This window comes from Rhynchophorus ferrugineus, unplaced genomic scaffold, assembly GCF_030347505.1.
Source record: "Rhynchophorus ferrugineus isolate W39M unplaced genomic scaffold, kcgeb_rfMv2 rfM3, whole genome shotgun sequence".
In the NCBI taxonomy this organism is placed as follows: domain Eukaryota; kingdom Metazoa; phylum Arthropoda; class Insecta; order Coleoptera; family Curculionidae; genus Rhynchophorus; species Rhynchophorus ferrugineus.
Window position 1 is genome coordinate 67984006 of NW_027472582.1, and position 20509 is coordinate 68004514.

At 31.7% G+C, this 20509-nt stretch overlaps 4 non-coding genes across 4 annotated transcripts; 2 read left to right on the plus strand and 2 right to left on the minus strand.

Moving 5' to 3' along the window:
• Positions 1-12772: 12772 nt before the first annotated feature.
• On the minus strand, positions 12773-12854 carry TRNAS-AGA (transfer RNA serine (anticodon AGA)). The gene has a single exon. It is a non-coding gene; the product is annotated as a tRNA-Ser (tRNA).
• Positions 12855-13696: 842 nt separating this feature from the next.
• Positions 13697-13778, plus strand: TRNAS-AGA (transfer RNA serine (anticodon AGA)). Its single transcript has one exon. It is a non-coding gene; the product is annotated as a tRNA-Ser (tRNA).
• Positions 13779-14743: 965 nt separating this feature from the next.
• Positions 14744-14825, plus strand: TRNAS-AGA (transfer RNA serine (anticodon AGA)). Its single transcript has one exon. It is a non-coding gene; the product is annotated as a tRNA-Ser (tRNA).
• A 3777-nt stretch (positions 14826-18602) lies between these two features.
• On the minus strand, positions 18603-18684 carry TRNAS-AGA (transfer RNA serine (anticodon AGA)). Its single transcript has one exon. It is a non-coding gene; the product is annotated as a tRNA-Ser (tRNA).
• Between the last annotated feature and the right edge of the window lie 1825 nt (positions 18685-20509).

Here is a 20509-nt window from a genome sequence, read left to right on the forward strand (position 1 = left end):
GCTTATTTTTATTCTATCTTACCACTTTAAATCTTATGTTAATGAAATAAATCGAATAATCATGGAAGCTTACAGTAATAATAAGTGAAATCGCGTGGTTATTAAGTTTGACCTATTAGAAGTAGTCTTCCTTAGAAATGTCTTTAAAAGAAAAGTAATGAATGTATTACATAACTGAATAAAACCATATTCTATTCAAAGGTGTTAGAAAATGGGGGTTTTCAACGTATAATATTATAGCGACTAGAAATGTGTGCCCATATATATATCAGAGAGAGAATATTAATAAAAAATATGTATCTCTAATAGTTTGGTAAATAAAACAGCATTTTTCTAATCCATTCTCTTTTAATCTAATATAATAATTCGTTTAACATATTTACCCAAATTGTCAACAAAACTATCATCCTATGATAAAAAAAGATGCCATTTATAACAGACAAAAAAAGGAGGAGGTTCAATGTTCGACTGTATATATTTTTTAATGTATGTTCCGCCGTTTCAAAATTCTTTGTTTTTTCGAAAGAGTGCTTGGTACACTTCCGTGGTAGTAATTGGAACCAAGCCAAGATCTGTTGAGGGAAAGGGGGGGAAATCGAGGGAAACCCTCAAATTTCAAAGAAAATGCAGTCTTCACGTATTTTTTTATCTAAAATAATCAAATATTTGCGTATAATGTTATTGCTGAGATAATGCGACGGAAAATCGGAAGTCACGCAGAGCAAAAGCCTTTGTTTGCTTTTTAAGCAATAGCTATATCATATGAGAAGACGTAGAAATATTGTAGGCAATTGCTTCTATTGTGTAACGGTTAGATTATCGGGGACAACAACTATTGGTTGTTGTTCTAGTTTGGTTAGAAGACGCCGGCGTCTGAAGCGTTTCTTATTTTCAATTATTGTTTCCTAATTCCTATTCTTCCTCATACGGGCTGCAACTTTACTTGCCTTACACGTTGTAATACTTAATAAAATAACTGCGTAAATTATTGAGTAAATATCTAACACTAAAGTAAAATATTGTTAACAAAAAAAAATGAACCGAAATAAGTAAGGAAACAACACACAAAAAAACAAATCTAGTCCCTTGCTTGGTACTAACTTCAAAGTCATTAGTTGGTAGTAGTTACAAATATTATGAAAAAAGACAAATGGGTTTAGGTAGATATTAAGCTAAATTTTGTGTATATATGTTAGTAGAATATAAAATACCTGCAGTAGATAGGTTAAATAATTTTTTTTTTATTTAGTTTGACCAAAGTTTGATTATTTTTTACCTTTTAGTGAGTTCCACATTTATATTTTGAAGTCGGTTCAGTTTTTTTCAGTTTTGTTGAAAATATTTTATCGGATTTAGCATACCCAAAAGCATTACAAAACCTAAACGGCATTTAGGCATGTCTATACTATACTATATTACGCAAGATCATCTAAAAATTAAATAAAACAGCTTTAAGATGTATTCCTTCAGATCCTTCATGATAATTTAAACAAATGAGATCGAATTAATTAAATAGCCTCGACAAGTTTAATTTAATATGGTTGTTCCAAGTAGTCTGAAACATTTGAATAATTCAAGCATTCAGTGCTACTTGGCTCTACCACGAAAACGCTCTGTAAAGCTGCCTATCTCATATTGGCCCAGAATCTGCATTAAAATGATTGAAGTTAATTGACTTTGTCGAGTTTCTAAGCCGTAATGGCATTCTAACGGTTAAGATTGTCTATATGCAAATAAGAGAATAGTTCTCGCGCATTAACATGCAAAGCATTACAGTATTTTCGAAGTAAGATTTGCGTAATTATCACGAAAATCGTCTCGCGAAAATAAAACCGCCGTTTCTTCGGGATCCGTTTCGACATCCTCTCTCTTGTTCGACTAAACCCGATTGTTGGGCATGGTAGTTAAATAATTTTTAGCAGTGACTGGTTGTCGAAATTCAACCAGGATTTATTAGATTAATTATGGTTCTCTCATAATAAAGAGATTGTTTTATGATTGTCTGATAAATCAATCTCCTTGATTTTAGATTAAGTTGAGAGTATCTTCCGACTAACCAGTATAGTTGTTTCATTGTGGTTCTAATGTGTTTTGCGTTTTGTCTAACATGATGTTAAATATAAATACGGAACAATAAAAGAATATGTGATAAAAATAATTTTGAATACATGAATAAAATAATTTTGAAATTGATATTTGAATTTAGCATGTATATAAAAACAATAACGAACCCAACTAGGCTTTTAACTAAGGACTATTTTTTACAATATACGAATGTATATTACAGGAATGTATTTGTAATTATTAAAGGAATTATTGACCATTCAAAACTCAAAAATCAAAATAACTGATCTTATTGTATTAACATAGACACCTTAATCCTTTTCAGTTCTTTAAACTGTCAACAAAATTACTGTTAATAATTCATAATTTCTTCTATTTATCCCATGTGTTCATATAATATTTATCATCTATCCATATTTTTCACCTAAAATATATATTGAAAAATAATAAATACACCAGCTTGATTAGAAGAATAATTCTTTACTTTTTTTTTAAAACGAAATTGAATTGTTCTTTGCTTATTCATTCTGCAATTCTTAAAATAGCAGTTGTAATTTTTTCCTTGTCAATACACTTATTACGTATTTATTTCAAGCCCTTATTTTATTTAGATAGGGAATCTCGCAGCTCAACTTTAATTTGTCTTAAATTAATTTTGTTAATCTACTGCATTCTTCTTTGTATGTTTGCACAATTAATTCATTGATAACCTAAAATGTTCGGTTACTGCTTCAATAAAATTTATTCATAAAACCTCAAATTAAAATATACAGAAAATCATAAATACTCTAGAATTCCTTTAATGCAATGATACTATGTAGTGGTACTATGTCTCCAGAAGCATATCAATTAATATTAGTTCTTAAGCAGGTACAACTTCTTACGAAAATTAGAGCTTTATAAACAAAGAAGACAGACTATTACTGGTATTTTCGAATATTGTTAATATCTTATATAATAACTCTAGTCTTAATTGTTCTTTATACAAACTTGTCACTAATATTTCCAACAATACTGGAATAACCTAAACTTTAACTTAAACAAAAATCAACAACACTGTTTAAAGTTAATTAACTTCAATAATAATGTTTTAACAGCCGGCTTGATGTATATTTTTGATTATCCTAGCTTTATAAGAGTGTAAAATCCGACAAGGAAAATGATCCCAGTAATGACAGTAACCAAGACTGGTAAGACCGGATGTCTTCTGAGATGATTTCTAAGTTGATCACTCGCTAGTTGGTAGGTTTAATGTCGAAGGCCGTGGTTCGGAGTCCATGTTTAACTGTAGGTCCGGTCCAGATAATCTCTCGTAGGTAAAAAAGAGTCTTTAAAATATTTAAAAAAATGTTTTAACACACATACTTTCCTTTTATAATATCGTTTCAAATATTATATATAGGGTTTATTTTGATTTTAAAAATTACGCATCTGAGGTTGATTTATGAACAGAAAACATGATAGAAAATGTAGATTAACAGAAACTACGAATGATAAAAATATATGAGTATAAGATATAAGACCGTACGTATTTATATATAACATACAAACATATAAGAGTTGGAGCTGGCAACGCCTCTGACAGCTTTTCTGGTTGCCATATTTGGGCGCATTTCATTTTATTAGAATTTACATATTTGTATTTGTATTTATAAAAGTTATTCCTCGATATAAGCTTTAACTGTGTGTCTACAGGTATCTCAAAAAGGGAGACAACATTTTTGCTAAGCCGATTAATGCTCATATATATATATATATATATATATATATATATATATATATATATATATATATATATATATATATATATATATATATATATATATATATATATATATACATTGTAGATCTGAGTTCAGCACAACAAGTAACATTAAGATTCGGTCTCATCCACTCGGATCCAAAGGTTGACCCGAATTTGTAAAGTTATATTTAGATATAATTAAATAATTAATAGAATGAAATAATTATATTTAATAGAAGCTGAAATTGTACAGAAAAGTTTTATAAAAAAAAGGGATAGTTTTATTTCAGCTCGATATAATAAATATTAATAAGCGAACTATAATTTGCATGACGAGAAGTATTCTAGCAGGAAAATTACATTTTCTTGAAATGTGTTGCAGAAATTTTCAGTTAAAATGCAAAATGCTTTATCGTAAAACTAAAACTGGCTTAATTAGAGCAAAGGCAAATTATAAAATTTTAAAGAGTTTTACGGAGGAATGTGCAATTTCAAAGAAACGTGAGCAATTTAATGCGAAACATTAACTTAATTATTTGGTATTTCGAAGGTTTCCCATTTTAAAAACTTCTAAGGTACCGCGTAGTTTTTTTTCTTTAGTTATGTTGACATTAGAATTTTTCTGAATACCTGACGGGCGTTAGTTTTAATAGAGTCGCTCATTGGACCAAGCAGTATGAATATTCACAAAGGTATTCCTATTTTACTTTTTATAAATATTTTTATGCTTTACCTTAAAATTTTCTAAAATGCATTTTTTTATTTTTAATTAATTATGAAAATTAATTATCAAGAGAAAGTGGTTTGATTGGCAAAGGTGGCAATTTAGTTCTAAATGCGGAACTTTTAGAACAAAATAGTTGTGACGGACATCATCAATATGTGGTTGTCGAAAATTGTAAATTCGTTTTACAGTCAGGCGGTATATCCCATCTCATTTTATTCTACTTAAAAACAGATAGAATGCTGTTTGACAAGTTCGACTATGTAACCGAATGAGCTTGCAAAATCGCAGCGGCTCTTATTGAAAATCACTCAAATATGGCAAAACATAAAACATAATATAACCTTAAATTCACCAAAAAGAAACCGTCTTTATGCGAAACAGGTGACGAACGAGGTGAAGATCAGTTTGATGTTAGCTGTATTAGAGAACAAATATGCGAAATGGATAAAAACGGTGAAACAAGTTCAATCGAAACATAATTTACTAAAATTATTTCAGAGAAAACTGTTGGTCTGAAAAGTATCCATAAAAAGCCAGAAGATATGTAGTTATTTGAGGGATGTAGAATATCCCTTCATACACTTCTGGGTGAATACAGGATTTAAGTGGTGTAAAGATAACCAATGTATGGGTTTAAAGAAACTTCCAGACATTGCTTTTAAAAGAATGCGATTGTCACTTTACAACACTTTTTTTTTTAAAACAATTTTCACTTTAGCAAACAAAATATAATAGGTACATAATAATCGTTGTAATATCTAAATACCGCTCCGACTTTGCACGGGCATAAAATATATATGCCTATGTCACTCAATGAAAACATGATTAAAATCGATCCAGTATTTTTGGTTCATTCATTACTGCCCTTGGCCTGCACGCATTAAATTTGGAGTAAAACAATTCCTCTTCCCCTATACTTACTATGAAGATTTCCTGCTATCTTTGGAATATCTAAATTCATACAATTTTTATTACATTACACATTTTTAAACGCAAATTTTAAATTTGTAATATCTCCGAAAATATTTGTTTAATTTACATGCTGTAAGGAACCATATTGATCTATATTAATTGCACACTGTATTTAAGGTACTTAATTCGATAAGGATTAATGCCGTATTGCTTAAAATAGCTTCGTAAATAAGCCATTTTCTCACGTAAAAAGTAAACAATAAAAATGGTTAATGTGGGTTATCCCTAAAAGATAAACATATACCATCGCGGACTTTTTTGTAGACCTTTTTATGGTGTACAATACTGTAGTACATTAATTTGATCTAACTCGTAGGGTTAGGCAGCGTTTTTGCTAATTGCTAAATAAGCCTAAAAAAATAGGTTAATTTACGACATCACGTTAGAAACCTCTAAAATTAGCACTGTTGCCTTAGTATATTATGCATGTATTATACATATAAACCTTCCTCTTGAATCACTCTATCTACTGAAAAAAACCGCATCAAAATCCGTTGCGTAGATTTAAGCGCACATGGGGATATAGGGACAGAAAAGGCGACTTTGTTTTATACTATGTAGTGATGTAAATAAAAATTAATATGAAATATTCTAAATCGTTGTTGCTCAACCTATGGTTGTACATTTGCGTTTCTCCAAATCTACCGTGACGACAGCGCAGAATTGAAAAGTCAATAATAAAATTGTTTTTCGGGAACCTAACTTTTCTTTCAACATGTAAAGTGGTTAGGGATGAAAAGTTTATAAGCAAGTTAAGTCCCGCCCCCTCGGCCCCATGTCTATCGCTCGAGATAAAAAAAAGAGGAAGAAACGGGAAACTTTCAAATTATATTTTAGCTGACTCGGAATTCCTGAGCTTTTAATATTGCAGACACGTTATCATTCCTCGGGTGTGATGCCTGAATTCAAAAAGGCCTCTTTCTTTTATGAGCACCGAAATACATTACGGGCCTTGAATGGAAGCATTCGTTTTGATTTGCTATAATATCACCTGTTACTGAGATATAATATTTAATAAATTATCTAGGTGTAAGTATAAATAGCCAGAAAGCGTAAAGAATCAGCAGGACTGATATTTTAGACTTAATTTTGATATATACGATGACCTCATTTTTTTAATTATTTTAAAAAGTTTCTAATGTAGAACAAATACCCGACCTATATTTATTTTCATTCAATTTCCCAAACCTTCTCTTATATTTTATAGGGTATATATATTGAGTTAACTTTGATGTTCTCTTCAGAAAGATTCGTAAAAGGTACTTGATTAATAATACTATTTAAAACGTTACAAGAAATTGTCAATTCTTTTGTCTTCTTTGTAATAAAATTAAGTGCTCTTTAGCCAGGTGACGGGTCACTGACTGAAACAAGGGATAGTCGGATGGGGTCATGTCAGGTGAATCCAGAAGATGAGAGAGAGCATTCCATTGGGGTCTCGAAATTTCTTGATATATATGGCATGTGGCAGAGTATTGTTGTGCTCCAATGCTCAGCCAAATTATATCAAGTATTATTGCTAACGTCTCACTAGTGATATGTTGATTAAGGTGAATTAGTTTAGAGTGAGCTCAAACTGTAGTTTCAAAATTTTAATTTCTTGGTATGGATATTCGGTTTGACCGTTAAAGAAGTTTTTTAATTTATTGTAGAGCTATACCCATGATGTCGAGACGGTTAAAAATCATGTTTTGAGTTGCTCTCAGAATAACAGTGGGCTCCCTTTGAGTTTGGAATGAATCTTGGTCCAATAACGCCTTAAATTCACTAGATTCAAGTGTTTGAGGCCTCTCTTTTTATTAACAAGATTATTATATTAACCATCACTGTTAAAAGCCATTGAAAATTTAGGGTGAGTATAAGTTATAAGCTATCCAATATGAGTTAACTATTTTCAATATATTTGCACACCTTTTATATTGAGATATGAGTTTTAATATTACTTAATTTAACTTAGAAAAAATAGACAACATAAATGATGAACATATTCTCATTTTAACTCAATAAACTATTCCCAGAGGATTGTTCAATTATTCAACAGTACTGCAGTGCAAACTAAAGACTTAGCCTTTGGCAAGTTTTATAATTCCAAGTTCCCAAAAAGAAAAATGAAAACACCTTTCATCTTTCTTGGGACTTACCTTCCTGTTTTAGTACGTTGTGCTAATTGATCGTTTTTTGATTGATGTGATTTCTTGGTTTTAGATCTGATTATTAATTTATACTGTAATTATTTCGATTAAGTATTTTTCAGTACTATATTGCTGATGATCTTTGTCACTTCCCAGAAAGTTGAAGGTGTATATATGGAATAAATGTGGAGTATTATATGTTTATAACAGAAAAATAGAGTTTGAAGAAAAGAATAATATTTTTTTAGTTTACTGTGTAAGGCTTCAGTTCATTCATCACGTTAGATTCAAATTCAAGTATTTGAATTGTATTGGTTAGTAATTGTATTGGAAGATATTCCCAATTTGGCGTAAAATCAAAAAGATTCAACAGATCTGTAAATAATAAAGCTGATTTAGATTTATGCGGAGTAATTATGGGTTTACACTGTCGAACCGTGCATTTGATGTGACTAGTTTTTTGATTATCGACTGTTTCGACTGTTTTCAGTCGATAGTTCCCAACGCTATAATAAAACAAATTCAAGTTGTAGTTCTATTGCAAAAATAGTACGACTGGCAACACTGGATGTATATTTTGTATATTGTAATAATTAAAAATATACTAATTCGTGATATAACGAAACTGGTGTATAGTTATTTGTCATAACATATAATAATACTTCATTATAATAACTTTTAATCGCATCAGCTGTTGTAATAGGCCTTCAAATGGCAAGTTTTACAACATTAATTGGCAATCAGATCTTGTTGGAAACACCTGCCGCTCGAAACTAAATTCCTATGAGGAAAAACCATATTCTATACATAATATTACGGCGTGCTGCTAGTTCCTTTGTTTTCCTTGTTGCAATTTCGTCCTAACAAGGCCACGAGATCATGTAAATTGGATCAGCTACAAGAAAACGGGGAAGAAGAGGACGGAGAATTAATTTAGTATTTATGTGGCTTGAGTTTGGAATAGAGCATTTCACTTGTTTGTTCCGACGTTGCGGAATATAAATTGACTAGTAAGTGTCTTTATGCAAGTTGGGACAATTGAAATAAAAAACGGACGTTAAAAAATCAACACAATATAAATATTGACTCGTTTTGGGATGTTTTATTTGAAGCCTAAAAACTGCTTTGAATTCGGCCGCTTTATCATTTTTTGACCTTGAAATATATATTTTTTTAATTAATTACATCTTACATTAGATCTATTAGGTACTACTTAATCTTAATCTTAATTTACAGATTATTACTTTTCTGTAGTACTTACAATACATAAGTAAGGCGAGTACGGGATTAATATATCAGTCTGCATTTCGTAAACTAAAATAAAACTAAACTACTTAAGTTAAGTTCTTGTGGTTTGGTTCGCTTCAAACTCAAGAAAGGAAATCAGTCTGTGTGTTGTCCAGTCGCTGTATCGCTTCCACGCTGCGATGATTTAGCAACTTTATTTCATGTTTTCATGCGAACTATTGGATCCACTCGTATAACAATTTAAATTCGAGGTCATCGTGCACCGTTCTGTCGCTTACGTAGCGATAAGTATCATTAATTAATCATAGCACTTTGTTTTGGGTACGTTGGATTACTTGGTTAGTTTAAAGTTTTAGTGCAACTCCATATTTGCACCCCATGGGATCAAGTTGGCTTTATGATAAACCTTATGATCCAATATCGTTGATTTTAGGCCAAGTTGAGACAATCTTCCGACCAGTACAGTTGTTCAAGTATAATCTGCTCTGCCTTTTCTCTAACATGATGTTGTCGATTTGAACTACTGTTGAGATGTTTCCGAGTTATTTAGCTAATTATGCTTAAGCAATCGGCCATCCGTCAAGTGATATAAAGAGGTTTCCTTCATTTCGCCGTAACGCAAAATTAACATGGCAGATTTGGAGCTATTAAGCTGTATTTCCCAGTCTCTAGTCCACTTGTACAACTTGTTGACTGCTTACATTTTTTCTACTGCCATAGAAAGAGACACATATTTGGCAATGATAACTGTGTTATCGGCACTGAATATCGAGTCAAAATAGGTTTTAGGTGTCGAGAATGCACCAATTTACTTAAGTGAAACAACAGAAGAATGCAATTTTGAGCGTTTCTTAATTAATATCTGGGTAACTTAAGAATATTAAATGAAAAACTGTAATTTTATGAAGAGAAATTATATCTATCGAATTTAGCAGTTATGTTAGGTGGTTTAGCAGATGTTTACATTGCATTTTCTTAATAACATAAGTAAGTATTTGAAGTATTTGATAAAGTATTTGAAGTTTTATTGTGAAAAATCGGTAACTTGTATTTTGTTCAAAGTATTGTCCGATATAAGTATCGATTGCCGTAATTTCTTCCCATCTTTCAACCAATTTTCGGATCATATTTCGAAAGGACGCATCTTGTATGGCTATCCGCGAATCTTCCCATTTTTGGTATACTCATAAGAAGTGAAGGGCTGTTCAGTCAGGTCAAGTATAATGTAGGAACAAGTAGTAATCAGAAGGAGCAAGATATGGAGAATACGGGTGGAGTAGCATTCAGTATTTAGCAGTAGGCTCAGACGTAAACTAACATATGAACTGATTAACAGACATATAGAGTGAGATATGATAATCTTTAGAATTAGTTAGAACAGTCTTTAGAATAAGTTAGAACTCTTCTAACTATATCAAAATCTAGGTTCGATTTAGATCAGAAGTTTCCATAGGAGATCACTTGCTGAAGCAATGTTCTAACATACATGTCAGTTCTAATTAAAAAAAGATTAATAGAGATTTATAAGAAAAACATTTCAAGGGAATGACGCATAATGAAAAGTGACGGCTGTCGGTGAAGCTTCAACATTAATTTATAAGCCTGAATTGATAAAATAGCAATAAAATATATTAATTTCGATATATAATTTGATACACTCAACAATGCCTAATTGGTAAATATATAGTTAGAGGAAAAGTTAATTAACGGTACCTTTATTATGTATCTTATTTTCGTGACCTACAAAGTTGGGGAAAAAAGTGACAACAACACGGCATTCGTCAAGAAGAATTAGCTTCTAGACAAATCGATCGAGGAGATAATAAAGCAATAGTGCTTTCTGTGGAAAAAAATGCGCGCCAGCGAGACGAGATCCTCAAAGCTATTTTTGTATTATTAAGATTGCCCCGTCTGCTTTTTCGGCTTTACAGCGGAAAACAATTTATCGAGAACTTTGCCGCTACGAATTCGAAATTAACCCGAAGCTGTCTTATATCATAATTCCCATTTTCGCTCGGCCATTGTTTCGCCAGAACGAAATTATACCTGCTTCGTCGACTTCAAAAGATTGTTATTTGTGGCGCACAACTTGATATAAATTAATTAATAGTTAACGCGTGTTTAGCTGCAGTTACAATATTTCAAAGTTGGCGGAAGTTTATTAGAGCGAGGGATAAGTTTGCGGGTCGGATGCGATGCGGCAGCTTTAAACCCCTTTTAAAAACTAGGTCGATGTTCGAGATAAATGTAATGGGTCTATAATTCGGTATAATGTGAATTTTAAAGAGATAAATTAACGCCGTATACAAACACCTGATTAGGGACCGGTTGATTGATTAGCCTGCGATAAATGTCTAAACCATTAGCTGTATTACTTGTACATTTCTTCGTTTATTGTACGTATTTATGCTGGGTGGGCCTCTGGGTTCGTTCTGCATGTTTCATTTGAAGCATATTTTTGAAAATTATTATTCTCTTGGTATTCCACAATCTGTTCAATGGGCAATAACTATTTGATGAGATTCATGTTATGTAATGACATGTAGAAGATATCTTCCTGTACAAACATCAAACTAGTATTATACTTATAGTATATCCAAAAAAGCAGTGAATCCACGTCACCAAGATATATAATGTATTTCTTAATGCAGTTTGTAAATTTGTTTCAATACCAGACAATATTTTCCATCTCATTTTATTCAATTTAGAAAGTGATAGAATGCTGTTTGATCAGTTCGAACACGTAACTGAATGAGTCTCTGCAAAAGTCATTCCGTTGTCAAATATCTGCAAAATTCTTCAAACTATTAGTGGTAATAAGAGGTTATAAACCGGCAAACGTTGTTTTGGCGCTGATAAATGTGATAACATTGAAATCGCTGCTTAATATTTTTGTCAACTCTGGTTGAAAATGTCGAGGCCAAAAAATAAGTGTTTTAAAATAAAATATGTACATAATAATCAATCGTTGCAATAACTAAATAAAAATCAATTTAAAGTCGATACCGTGCCCAAACAGTTACATTAAATTAGATTTTTTTGTTCCTTTTTAATTTTGTGTCTATGACATGAAATTATGTTATTATTTCCGTATATATAAAATTCATACCCCGAGTTATTAGTAAAATGTTATATACTACATTATACACTAATTATCTGGATTGCTAAGGAACCAAAAGGATGTTTAAGTAAAATAATATAAAAATGGAAATTACTTGAAGACTATAGTAAAATGAAAAAATGGTCATCTTTGTACACGCTATACTTAAAAGATTCTGATATTACAGTGTTCAAAAGATCAAACCAAAAGTAAAGATATAGTTAATAGAAATAGAAAGTGTGTGAAATAAATTGATAACATAAGATTTACAGCTTTTTATTATTTCTTTTAGTTTATATAACTGCTCAGACCAGATAAATAACTCTCACTTAGGAAGAAGAATTTCTGGTATATTTTAAGAATGTATTGATCATGTTAAATATTCAAAATTGGCTATATTTATATTGAATTATTTTTTAATTTGTTTTTAGTATATTTGTCATATAATTGCATAAGTTTGTTTTAAGCAATTTTATTCTAAACCAAATATTTTATTCTGAAATTGATTGGGCAGTATAATGTCAGGTCTAAACACTAGAAGTAACTGTATAAAATATAGTCATAACTGTGAACATTGTAGTTTTTATATCTATTGTATATTTATAAATTCTGTGTATTGTGAACGTTAGTATCTGTAACACAAGAATCATACAAAATTAAATGAAGTGACTTTAATAGTTGACAAAATTAATAAAGCAATTAAGTCAACGCCATGATTATTACAATATTTTAAGCTATTGTTCCTTTTTTTAACATTCGTTTATTCACAATTAATAGAAAAAAATCGCAGTCGGTAGGATTCGAACCTACGCTCCCAGAGGGAATCTGATTTCTAGTCAGACGCCTTAACCGCTCGGCCACGACTGCTGTATTTATGTAAGATTAACATAGTCAGTTCTCAAGATTTTGTGACTTTCTGAATGTAAGTAATTCCAAAAATATACTGTTATTAAAATATATGTTAACTTCAATTTTTCAATGTCTTGGTTATGTATATTTCAATTTTTTGGAAACTTGTGTTTAGGATCTTTATTTTTACTTCAGTTTATAATTTGACAATTCGTGAGGGTAACACGTCGCATTGTAACTGGTTTAATAAAAACCTAACTGTAAAAATAATAGGTTATTTTTTCATATAAAACCTTTTTCTTCCAAAATTGTCATTTTGTACCAATCCAAATTAAATTTTTTTCAAAGTTCCTTGGGTTGAGCAAACCATTGTTGATAAGTTGGTTGCATCACCTCCAAAATTATAATTGTTTACAACGCTACTCATAAATGAATTATAATTTAATTTAGTTTTTAATACATTTCTTCTTTTTTATTTATATTGTCGATATTTTGTACATACGTAAACTTAATATCGTTGATACAATTTTATAAATGCTTATGTGTTCATTTTAAAATTTACTTAATAGTATAGGAATTTTCAACGATTTTCAGTTGTGCATGAAGGAGAAACAAAAGGAAGAAATCTAGCGGGGTTAGTAATTGTCAAAACAGTTAAGCCAATTTCATTATAAAATTTTAATAATTGTGAAAGAACGACGACGGTGTTGTTAATTATGGTTACCTGAATGAGCAATATGAACGAAGAAATGTTGCAAAAGTATGAAAGTAGTTGACCTTTACGTATTTATTTATTACAAAATTGAGAAAGCTGGTCAATATATGCTGAAATCTGAGGTTAATAAATATGTGAAAGCAGAGCAGTCGTGGCCGAGCGGTTAAGGCGTCTGACTAGAAATCAGATTCCCTCTGGGAGCGTAGGTTCGAATCCTACCGACTGCGACATAATTTTATTGCGTGTTAATGAAATTATATACTTGCGTATCTATACGGATAAAGCATGTATACCATTCGTCAAAATATCCTAACCGTCCAATGCCTCACAAAACCACAATTTATCGTTTACAAGCGAATTTTCGACAGTACGGTACGAAAGCAAACTGGCCTCGTTCTGGAAGACATCGGAGGTCTCGTAACGCTGAAAATATGGCTATGGTAGGCTGTCTGGTGAAACTGAAGATAATTCGTCTAAATTGATAATGAGCGATGAAGCCTATTTTCTTCACGTCAATAAACAGAACAGTCTGTTTTGGGGAACACAGAATCCTCAGTTAACTCATGAAACATCATTGTATCTGCTAAAAACAACTGTATGGTGTGGTATTCATGCTGGAGACATCATTGATCCTTATTCTTTTGAAAATGATCAAGGTGTTGCAGTTACAGTTACTGTTTAACGGTACAAAGACATGACTCGAAATTTTCTTGTGCCTGAAATGGAAGAGAAAGGACTAGAGGACATGTGGTTTCTGCAAGATTGGGGCTACAGCATGTACAGCTCGTTCAACCGTTCAATAATTGAATGACTAATTTCGCGAAGTGGCGATTTAGCATGGCCAGCCAGATCTCCGGATTTAATAGCACCAGACTTATTCTATTAAATATTCTATAATATATATAATATTCTGTAATATAAAATTCTATATAAAACAATATTCATCACGAATTAAGAGAAATTCAGCCTCATATGCTGCAGGATGTCATGAAGAATGCCTTGAAAAGTGCCGAAAATTTCATAGCGAATCGCGGCCATCTGCCTGAGGTATTCATGAATTTCCTTTTGTTAAAAAAAAGAAACATTCAAAAAATATGAATGTAATTGATCTCTACGAATTTAGTTACTACAAAATTGAGAGAGCTGGTCAGTAAATGCTGAAGTTAGATTGTAATAAATGTGTAAAAGCAGAGCAGTCGTGGCCGAGCGGTTAAGGCGTCTGACTAGAAATCAGATTCCCTCTGGGAGCGTAGGTTCGAATCCTACCGACTGCGAAGTTAGTTACTTTTTTCTAATATATATGTATATATGTATATATGTATATATATATATATATATATATATATATATATATATTATGATATATATATATATATATATATATATATATATATATATATATATATATATATATATATATATATATATATATATAATAATTGATAAATAAAAAGAGAAAACTGGAATACTTTGTGAACAAACTCACCACTTGATGAAACTCATCTTGGACGGAATAAGACACAATAAAGTAAACTGGACGATGAGAACGTAGTGACCCTGACCGTCGCGTCTTTAAAAATGGACTTTTGTGAAGTTCTAACATCCCTAGAACGTGATCGCACCTTACAAATACAACCCCCGAAGAAAGATCAACACTGTTGCCATTCATGGCAATTATTTCTCTTAATAAGTACTCGCAACGATGGCCAATCATATAATTTCAAACCCTTTCTTAAAAATCACTTGAACGATCCAAATGTTAAAAGGTCTAAAATATCAAAGTACGAGATGGCATTCTATGTACCATAAACATTCGGAACGATTTATGATTTCCTTGTATGCTACATGTCTGTGTCTGTATTTTAGAAAAAAAAATTCGATAAAATATAAAAAATAGTTAAGCTGCGAATATATTTTTATTATTTTTCAAAGTACTCGCCACATCGATACTTTTTTGCATATGCTTAAACCAATTTTCAAAGCATTTATTCCATTCCGAATGAGGTATCTTCAAAACATGATTTTTGAGTGCTTCAGTAGCTTCTTCGGACGATGACTTGACCACGCAGTTTATTCTTCACGGATGGGAACAAAAAGAAGTCATTGGGTACCAAATCAGGGCTGCGCGGCGGATGATCGATCAATTCGATGTTTTCAGTGATCAAATAGTCTTTTGTCACACAATCACACATCGAGACAAATGTCGATGTGTGAGAGCTCGCATTGTGATGATGAAGAACAATCCGGCGTATCTTCTTTGTTTTCCTTATTTCACCGAAGACTTCTGGCAAACGAATGGTTTTGTAGTAATCAGAATTTACTGTTCTACGATCCTCTAGAGGGACTGTTACAATATGACCAGTTTTGACGAAGAAACAGGCCACCATTTTCTTCATAAAGAGCTTTGTGCGCGAACAAATTTTGTTGGATTTCGTTCATCTTGGAACACCCATACAAGTCGACTGCTGCTTACTTTCGGGCTCATAAGATTATATCCATCATTCGTCACCTGTCACGATTTTATAAACGTCTTTCAAAGCACCACGATTGAATATCTTAAGCATTTCTCTAAACCGATTAACATGAGCATTTTTTGAACGATTGTTAAATCCTATAGGATCCAACGCGACCATAACTTTCGCACTGTTAAGTGTTCATGTAAAATTGCATATATGCTGGTGGAACTAATACTTAGAGATGCCGCAGTTTTACAGTAGATGACATAATGATCTTGCTTAATCATTTCGCACACAGCGTCCATGATTTCTGGCACAACAGCCGATTTTGGACGATCTTTACGAAGCTCGTCGGACAGCAAACTACGACCGCGATTGAATTCACTAAACCAGCGATACACGGTGGTTTTTAATGGAGCTTCATCGCCAAAAGTCAAATCAAGTTGATTGATGCATTCTTGTTGAGATAATCCACGTCGAAAATCGTAAAAAATCATCGCACGAAAATTTTCACGATTCAGTTCCATTTTTTGCCGAGACGATATCTTCAACTAAATACAAAATAAACAAATAGCGTCAGTGCGACAAAATGTTCTAAGTACGTATATCGTCAAAAATGTCAAACTTTATGATGGAACCGTCGGATGGACTCACATGCCAACAGTGTTGCCAATTCCCGATATATAGTGACCCTCGTACAGTGATGATTTTCGAAATATTTTAAGGTTAAATTATTTTATTAAGTAACTTTGTAATATTTTCAAAACAATAACTTCTCAGATTACTTTTCAAGCCCAATAAACCGGAATTAAAAATATTTCACGAATTATTCCCCCGAACCCAACGTACTTAATGAAAATCTTAATTTTTACGATGGGTACGGCGGCAGAACTATGCAGATATTTCGCAAAGTTAAAAACCAACAAACGCCCCGAGGATCGAAAGCAAAGCGCGGCCAACAATACGAAACTTAAAATTGTTTCTGCCGGCGAACTTTTCTTAATAAAATGTTTTAGCCCCGACAAGAAATTCGAGAAAGTTTTAATTTTTCGTCTGGCCAACCTATAAAACTGCTCTGTGTTTCCGGGAATTGAATTCTTTGCCTTTAAGTAATTTGACTAGAGGAAGAAAATGCTTTGCAAGTCCCAACTACCGAGAGGAAAAATAGCTTAATAAAAACGTCAACTTGGCCGAATAAACATGATTCTTGCCGAGATAAAGTGAGCGGTATTAGAAAGTTACTTTTGCGCAATCGAAATCGAAAAGAAGGTGATAAAATTGGAAAAATAAAACAAAAAATTACGAAACTTAAAATCATCACAAAATAAATGAGCTAGTATCAGAAATAGAAGAGTGCAGTAATTTTCTCAGACAATAGCCTTCACAAGATACTTCACAATAATCTAGGTATTAATTAATGTGATAACTTAACACGGCATATCAAAATGCAATTTTTTGAATGCTTGTTTCGTTTGGTAGAACATATATTAATTTTAAGTGGACACAAGTGAATGTAAATAGGGATAAAGTAAATAATTCTTGATTATAATACATTATTTTAACATTATAGCATTTTTACATAACATCTACTATATTATATTATCGAAGGACTTAAAGGTACAACTAAGAACACGGGTATAATAGTTTGTAGGTTAGAGTTGTTTTATTTACATTGAACTCTTTTCCATACCACCCATGAGGTAGAGTTCTAGGCACTTTTTTTATACAGTGGTATCCCCTAGAGGCCTAAACTACCTAATTAACATTTATATATCAAAGTAATGTATTTTACTTTAATTAGAGAGCACATTTACCTTTTTACGCTTAGTTCTTGTTTCCTTCGATGGTGTATTTACCTGTCAAGTCATCTTGACATCATCATATTTTTTATTTCTTCTGCTACTAACTGTGTACACCATTTTTTTTAATAAAATTAATCACTGAATTTGTCTTAATGCTATATCTACAAAACAGTTAGTATTCGGGAGGATGAATACATATATTCTAACATTATTCTTCCCCTGTATATCTTATTAAGTTAATCCAAACCGAAGGTCTATAGTTAACAATGCTTCCTTCCACATATCCAAACAGTCTTTGAGGGAATATCCGTCTCGACGATCATACATCCCATATCAACCATATTGAATTGAATATTCAGTGATTGGGAGGAAGTCGTAATAGTATGTGGCCAGATTGTTCAGCTATCTGACCTACAATATATCTTTTTTCGAGCTTATTTCTAAAAAAAGTAAATTGCAGAAAACGCAATGAAACTTTTTGTTTATATTTACCTAGCAACGATTTGAAATAGTTGAGTCTTTAGTTTCATTACAGCCTTTGTTGATGCTATTGTTGGGATTTTCTCCACCAGTGTACTACGATATGGTGCATAGTCCATAATAATAGCTGATGGTTACTCCATGTTATTTAACAATTGATTTTCAAACAATAACAAAAACATATAGCCGGTGAAAACAAAAAGAAGAGAAGCAAAATTAGCCAAATCAGTTCACCCCTTCTCGAGTTTAGAAGGACTTTTGAACAGCAATAATGTTATTTTGAAATATAAAAATATAGACAAAAAAGGTTTTTCGCAGTCGGTAGGATTCGAACCTACGCTCCCAGAGGGAATCTGATTTCTAGTCAGACGCCTTAACCGCTCGGCCACGACTGCTCTGCTTTCACATATTTATTAAAGTCAAGCCTCAGCAAGTTTTAACCAGTTTTCTTAATTTTTTAATATATAAATACTTAGAGGTCAACCACTTTCATACTATTGAAGCGTTGGTTGCAAGTGAGATTGCAAGTAAATATAAATAACAACACAGTCGTCGTTCTTTTGATTTTAGTTTTGACACGGAAGGATTCTAGACTGTTTTCTTTTTTTTTGATATGCAAACATTATTTTCATTAATATGTCAAGCATATTTTTCCTAGATTATTTAATCTTATTTTTCTAGTTTACGTATTTTATATCAACATCGACTCATCTTTATTGAAAATCCTACTATCCTAATATTATTCAGATAATTTTATAAAATCATATAATTCTTTGAAAAATATTACCAAAAATAAGTTTACATATACACAAAGTATAAATATTATAAATATATAAAATATGTTACCTAATAAATCTAAAAACTAATTTACATGCAACCAATTTAAATTTGACAATGTTAATCAATCAAACTCATTAACCAAACTAAAACTAGTCAATCTAGAATACCTGATGCGTTCTTCAGAAGGACAGCAATATTACGTCGCAAAATTTAGTGATCCAAATTTAGTTAAAATGGTCAATAATCTTTTAGAAAGTTTTGAAATTGATGACTTAAGTATTTTCAGTCGCTTAAAATGATGGGAATGAACTGAAAGGAAAAAACTTGCTTCCACACAAATTGATTTAAAATGCAATTTCAAACTGCGATGGTGTCACTGTTTATTAGACAAAAATAGTTGTCTGTTGCGTGTTGTAAATGTTCATCAAAAATAAATCTACTGTGAATTTGGTACGACCAAACAGTCGCAGGTTGTTCCAGGAGGGAGATCCACATAGCAAGGTGAAGTGCCTTTCAAGCTGCTGAAGCTAAATGAACGTCAGTGGAGCATTTAGAACATTGTATTGTTGCCAATATTATCAATAATAGTCAATCACAAAGACAAGTCTTTCTTGTATGACAATACTCGGACAAACAGTTCAAGGCAGAAAGAAGTTCTTCCATATGAAGCACATTTACCACATGCAGCATTAACAAAAGTAGCTGCTCTGTTGCTGCAATGAATGTTGGTACAAAACTTCACTGGAAAAAACATGTAAAAAAGAGAATGAAAGAATTGGCGTTAAATTTATTGATTAATTGGTAGAAAATTATCAGTATATAATAAATTGAAAATATACACACAAGTATTGAAAACAATATGGACATACGGAATTCAATTACGTGAATGTTCCACTAAAAGTAATATAAATACAAGTTTTCCAGAGCAAAGTCCTAAGAAGTATTGTAGGAGCACTCAGGTACTCCATAACTAATTAGTTACACCGAGACCATCAGATACCGATTGTCGCTCAGGAAATCAGGAGAATTGCATGGAGACATGAGAACATACTCCATTCTTATGTTAACATCGAAATTGTACAACTTTTGGATAACACCAGAACATAAAACAGATTTAAAACAATCAAAATCTTGGATCTTGTGTATAAACATGCCTAACAGGAATAGAAATTTTGCACCAAAAGTTGGCAACTAAAACAAATTACACACAATATTACTATATAAGTATTTGAAACACGAACAATGTTAGTGTAACAAAGTAGTGTAACAAAATTAATTTTGTAGAAAACCATCAATGTTAGTACATAAACATTACTACACTAGAGATTAAGAAAGGATGGAATGAAGGACCACTGTATATTAAGTTAGTCGGCAATGAAAAGTGCCAATATAATAAATACATTAAAATAAAATTGAAATTATGCTGAATATATATATATT